The sequence below is a fragment of the Tasmannia lanceolata genome, unplaced genomic scaffold, assembly GCF_043159265.1.
Source record: "Tasmannia lanceolata isolate RefF3 unplaced genomic scaffold, GAP_Taslan_0.1 ptg000035l, whole genome shotgun sequence".
Lineage (NCBI taxonomy): Eukaryota > Viridiplantae > Streptophyta > Magnoliopsida > Canellales > Winteraceae > Tasmannia > Tasmannia lanceolata.
The window spans coordinates 4,184,940-4,191,471 of NW_027518712.1; the positions used below are offsets into that span (position 1 = coordinate 4,184,940).

Sequence of the window (6,532 nt, forward strand, 5' to 3'; positions counted from 1 at the left end):
ATTCCATCTTTACCACCAAAATCTGACCCCAATCTGTGAAACCCACTTCACCTCTACACTTTTCCTCCATCTTCTCCACCCAACCACCCCCACCACAGCAACCTCGCCCTAACTCCGGCCGGCCACCGCTCTACCAAACCCATCTCAAAACCCTCTCTAACACTGGAAACCTCTTTCTCCGATCACCCTTTTCGTGGTCCGACCATCCTCGCCGGAATCCGGCAACCCCATTTCAGATCCGGTCCGGCGGCTGCACATCCGTCAGCGACAGAGCTTCAGCGAGACTACAAAAGTCCTAATTTTAGATCCAATCCACCCTCCCCGGCAACCTCTGCAAATAGCCGGGATCTCTTTGCAATCATCATCTCAGTAGGTGGTTTTGCAAGATGAGCTACGGGAGCAGCTCTGGTTTGGTTTCTTCCTACTCATTTATTTGGTTTGGCATTCTTTGTTACAATCTGTTCAAGTATAAATGATTAAATATCACCAACTCTAATGGCTTGGGCTTTTAGGGTAATTGGTTGTTTCACATGGTATCAGAGCCATTGCCTCACGGCTGGTTCATAACCCAGTAACACTCCTAATCCCTTGATATTAAAAATCCAAATGTATGGACAACCCAAAAAAAAGAGAGGAGCTGGAAGAGTAGGGGGTTCGGTCATTTTTGCAGAGAGAGGAGGGTGAATGTTTTTGTTGGGAGGATTATAGAGGAACATAGGAAGAAGACAGTTGATGGGTCCTTGGGTGAGGATGGAAAAGGTGTTTTGTTGATGTTTTGCTTGGCTTGGAGGATGATAAGCTCAATGATTCTGATATGATTGCTGTTCTTTGGGAGATGATTTTCCGAGGTACTGATACAGTAGCTATCCTCCTGGAGTGGATTCTAGCAAGAATGGTCCTACACCCAGATATTCAGTCCAAAGCCCAATCTGAAATTGATGCTGTTGTGGGAGAGTCCCGACCCGTATCTGATTCTGATATGCCAAACCTCCCTTATCTTCAATCCATAGTGAAGGAATCCCTTAGGATGCATCCACCTGGTCCCCTTCTTTCATGGGCCCGGCTTGCAATCCATGACACTCACATTGGAAAGAATTTCATTCCTGCAGGCACAACTGCAATGGTGAATATGTGGTCAATAACCCATGACAAGGCAGATATATCAGGTAATTGCCTAATCCTTTTCAGAGCTAGATTTTGCATCACAATGTTTTGATAATTGCACCAAGTCATATTAAACCTCGGTAATGTTAATATCAAGACGAGAATACTTACTATGTTTGTTGGAATATCTCTTATACTTGGCAAAAGAAGAAATTGTCGAATTACATCTCTGTCCGTGTTGTCTCTCCACTTGATCATGATGTAATCTATGGAACAACTTGTTGTAGCCTTTTCATTCACGTTCTACATGCCCTAGGCGATGACGGAATGATTCTTGAGCCAACCCTTTGCCCTTCACATCCTCTTTCCCTTCTTGGGGATTCTTACAGGGTGTAGGGGTTTTCTTTCTTTCTGAGGTTATCATTTCTTATGGGATTCAGGGGTTCCACCTTGTCTTCTTTTTGGGACTACTCTCTTCACGTTCCTTGGGATACTCTTTGCATTTCGGGATTCCATCGATTTTGGGAACACTTCGTCACTTCTCTCGAGCCAAGGCGACGACGGACGGAAACCTCCTGAGCCAAACCCCCCCTTTTCAATCAAAAGGGATAAAAATACATAAAAATCAAATAACAAAAATCCAAAAAACATCAAAAGCACTCAAAGCGTATTTCGAAATGCTGTTCGAACTACGTTGGCTTGATCCCTTTTCACAGGGTACGTAGGTAGGTTGGGTCCACCCAAGTCCAGTCAAACCTTTTAATAAACATTTTTCAAACATTTTCAAGCATTTCAAAGCAAAAACAAAAACAAAAATGGGCAAGGATGGTGATTGCCAGGTCACTCGGAGCCCCCTTTTCATTCCATTTCTGATTTCGATCGTGATTTTCCGGTTTTCATCGGTTTTCCGACGTTTTATCGGGTTTTGGGACGGGCGATGACGTAGCGTGGCCCCTTTACAGGGATTGTCCTCGTTGAGCCCAACGATAGGTCATGACGATCGCGAGACTTGTCCGATCTTCAGCAGATTAGGATCACTGGGCTTGATTCCTTTTGAATCGCCCTCTGAGCCTATCGTGTGTTCCATTTTCTTTTCCCTGGCATTCTCGGTCCTCATGTACCGTTGATTTTCCGATTCTTTTCTTTCCCTGTATCTTTTAGTTCATTGTGTGTTTATCTTTGACTCCTTATGTGCTACTTTGGCTTGCTTACTTTTCTAGCACGAGATTGATTATTATTTTCTTAGCATTATCTCTTACATAGGCTCGCATGCTAGTGTGTTTATTCTATTGCTTTGGTAGTTTACTGATGTGCTTATCTGTCCTCTCACCTGCTTAGTTGTAGCATTTATTCACCTTATCTTGATTATCTGTTTAGCTGTAGCTGTGCGTGCGGATGTTACTGCTTTCCTAGATGTGATGGGTTAGGATTAGATGCGGTGAGTTAGGATTTGGATGTTTATTTTCTTTTGCCCATCCCCGGGTCATGCAAGCTTAGATAGACGTTTCTTCAGGGATACTCGTTCCCATTTCACATGATTTTAGCCCAAAATTCTTCAAAATTAATTAAAAATGACATAAGAGACCAGGTGCTTGCACTTGGGCGAATTGGGGGCGCTTAATACCTTCCCCATTCGTCATCAGGCACGGACTTTTGTATCTCTGGTTATCCGTTGCAACAGAGTATTTCATGGGATCCAGGGCCTACTTCCCTGGATGGCGACTCTTCTTTGTTATAGGTACATCTCGGTTCCGGGCTAGTCCTTGAATCGAGAGGTATCTCATTTGTATCGCCACCCATGCTGTGAGTGGCACCATTTCGAGAGTTCCTTGGTAGAGCTCTCCTTCACATCGTGGAGGTCTCAGAGAATTGACGGGGGATCTCGCGTCCCTCGCTCACCGTCCTCTCGGGATCGGGGTCCACATGATACTGTGAAGTAGACTAATAGGTCTAAAGTCTTTTATCCCTAACACCCCTTCTTTTTTCGGAATCAATCCTATAAATGTTGCTCTGGCCACCTCGCTGATTATTCCGTTCTCCTGGAATTCCATAAAGAATGCCATAATATCCTTTTTCAGAATGCCCCAGAATTTTTGGAAGAAAGCCATTGGAAAACCATCCGGGCAAGGTGCTTTATCACTTGCCATTGGAAAGATCGCTTCCTCCACTTCCTCCTCTGTGAAATCCCGTCCAAACAAATCCTCTGACCAAGAGAAATAGTTCTAAACTGGATCCCTTCTAATTTCGGACGCCGGATCAACTGCTAGTATAGAGTTTGGTAAAATTCAACTATCGTATTCTTGATTAAACCCATATCCTCAATTAACAAGTTCCCCTCCTTCAAGCTCGAGATAGTGTTAATTCTCGTAGTATTCACCATTTTTTGGAAGAATTTTGTATTTCTGTCTCCTTCTTTAAGCCAATTAACCCTTGATTTTTGACGCCATCGGATCTCCTCCCTCTTTAGAATTTCTTCGTAATTTTCTAGAAGCAATAATCTCTCCATTTTTTCAGCAGACGAGAGTGAAACGAAGCCTTCTTTACAGTCCAGAATTTCCAGGGCAGTCATCGTCTCCACCTTGGTTCGCTTGGTCTCTTCATCCATTGTTTTTTGCCAATCTTTTATTTTGTGTTTCAAGGCCTGACGTGTTTTACAAAGAATATAGCCCCTTCCATCCCTGTATTGAAATTCCTTCCCACCATTGTCTAATCATTTCATCTATTCCCGAAATCTCCAAAATGTCTAGATTGAATCGGAATGGGCGAGGACCTCCCGAGAATTCCGAAATCTCCAGAACAATTGAATTATGATCAGAGAGAAATTTGGGGAAGGCCTTCTAAGTGATCAGCGGGAAATGATCCTCCCAACTCGAGGTTAGGAGAACCCGATCTATTTGATACATGACCAATCGTTCCTGATTGTTTGACCATGTATAGAGGGCACCTTCCAGGGGCAAGTCCACTAGCTCCATATCCTGAATAAACGTAGAGAATTTCCTCATGCTTGTAGATATTGAGGTTGAGGTACTCTTCTCTGAGGGAAACGTGACTGTATTAAAATCTTCTCCAGTGATCCACTCACCTTGATGATTATCCCAGATTAAGCACAATTCCTTCTAAAGGTTTTCTCTCTCCCGGGCTCTTACTAGGCCATAAACTATTGTAAATAACCACGACTCCTCCCATTCCATTGAAGCAAAGGTAATATTAATTGAAAACCTACCAAGTGTGGTTCCCTTATTAAGAAATTTTCCTTCCTTCCAAATCACAATGATTCCCCCAGCAGTCCCCACTGATGGCAGAGCAACCCATTCCTTGTGATTCCGTCCCCACAGTCTGTTAACTAACTGATCAGTAACACCCATTATTTTTTATTTCGTGATGGCCACCAAATCTAGATTCTGTTGATACACAAAATCTCGGACAAGACGTATCTTTTTTTCTTCCCCCAATCCCCTTATGTTCCAGAAACCCAATCTCATCGGGAGGGAGGATTAGACTCCCGAGTGAGGAAAAAGACTGTTAACAGAAAACAGATGGTCTTGAGGAGAGGTTCGTAGGTTGAACCTTCCCCCAGTGCCGGATTGTGGTTTTATCAATGGGATCTTTATTTCGAAACAGCCTTTGTGAGGGGTTCCTGAGACTCAGATTATCTGATTTTTCTGTAACGGTGTTTCCCATATAAGGAAAGGTAGAATTGGATGACTCACCTTTTTGTCTCCACTCGCGTGTATTGTGTTTTTTCCTTTGAAACTCTTCTCTTAAAGCCAGGCCCACCCACACTGCTTCTTAGAATGCCAAGAGCCTTACGGACCTTCTCTGCCAATCTCTTGGAAACTTTGAGTCCTACGCCTCTCTCCAACTGTCATTTGATTTGAGTGTTTTATCAAGGTTGGTTTTTGAATTTGAAATTAGACCAAACCGCTCCCTGCTTGTCTCTACTATCACCCTTCTCAGTACTGGGTCCCACACTGACAGTTCTCTTTTCAAAATTGACCGTTGAGGCAAGAGTTGGACCGACGTGAAGATCTTCCCGACGGGACTCTGAAATCGTTGCCGGTGATGGTAGGGTTTCTCCATGCATTCATTTAGATACCGAAAGCAGATCTTTCTGGATCTCCAATCCAATTAAATAGACAGAATTTTGGACTTTGAGAGAAGAGACGGAACTCGTAATCTCCATTAGGAAGTCAGTATCCGCGCTGAAGCATATTCCATACTTTGACCATTGTTTTGTTCCATTTTTATTTCCAATACCAGACCGAGACATTTTCCCAAATCCTCAACAGTGGAGGTTGCCCACACATGGAGGGGAATGCCATAAAAGTTGACCCAAAACTCGTCTTCTCCCTGTTGATAAGCCGGATCCCACTGTTTTAGAGAGGAAAGGTGATCACCATAAGCACCAGCCCCCTTATCAAGGACCTTTTGAGCAAGCTCATCACTATCAAACATAAAAAGAAATTCATTACTGGCCAAAATACTAGGATTCAAAAGAGATGGAATGCCCCAATGCTTCTTGGCCCAGTTACAAAGGTTCCCAGCGCTCCAATCCTTCTCCTTCGTTATCAAACAAGCTTTCAGAAAAAGTTTCCTCTCTATTTCCTTTCCCAAAATTGATAGGAAAGGAATGTTAAAGATTTTCAAAATCAAGTGTTTTTTGGTCAAAACAATTTTTGGAAAATATTTTCTTTAAGTGTGTTTTGGAAAAAGAAAAACTTTTCTTTGGAAATAGTTGCTTTTTGCAAGAGAAAGAGAATAGTGTAATGTAGTTGAAAAGATAGTCCCAAATCGGATGAGAGAAAAGAAAGAGAAGGGCTTATAAAGCACTACACTTTTCTATTACTTGTTTGATTGCACATTGGGTTGAACCCATGGTTGGACCCGCGGGACGGTGCAACGCACCGTTCGCGCACGCGCGGCGTGGGCAATGGGCTATAGGGCGCATAGTGGCGCTTTATTGGCGCTTTTTTAGGCGCACTTTGCACTTCGCACGCCGCATCGTAGCGAGGAGCGATTGGAGCCTTTAATTTTTCCAGATCTGATCTGGACCGTTGGATCTAGACGATTGTGGATCGGTCTAGTGGGTGGGCCGAATAGTTCAAAGGCCCATCAAGCCCAAGCCCAGTGTCGAATAGTTCGATTGGGTTGGGCTTTGATTCGAGCACAACGGTCGGCCCAGCGGGCCCAGTGCTCCAACGGTCAGTGGGTGCGATCCATTGGGTTGTGTCCCTTCCCAACGGTCAAGGATCTAAGGGGTGCGATCTGTACCATAGATGGATCATCTAACGATTAGATGGGAGGACGGGAATTTAAATATCCCAACAGACTCTCTAGGATTGATCTGGTTCGTTGAATCGCGTATGGGCGCGATCTAACGGCCAAAATTCAAACCGATCTGGAAAGACTCTATACAGGGGTGCTTTTC

General features: G+C 43.8%; 1 pseudogene; it reads left to right on the top strand.

Annotated features, from left to right (window-relative positions):
* The first annotated feature begins 814 nt into the window (after window positions 1–814).
* Window positions 815–1,500, top strand: LOC143859658 (cytochrome P450 78A5 pseudogene; annotated as a pseudogene).
* The last annotated feature ends 5,032 nt before the right edge of the window (window positions 1,501–6,532 follow it).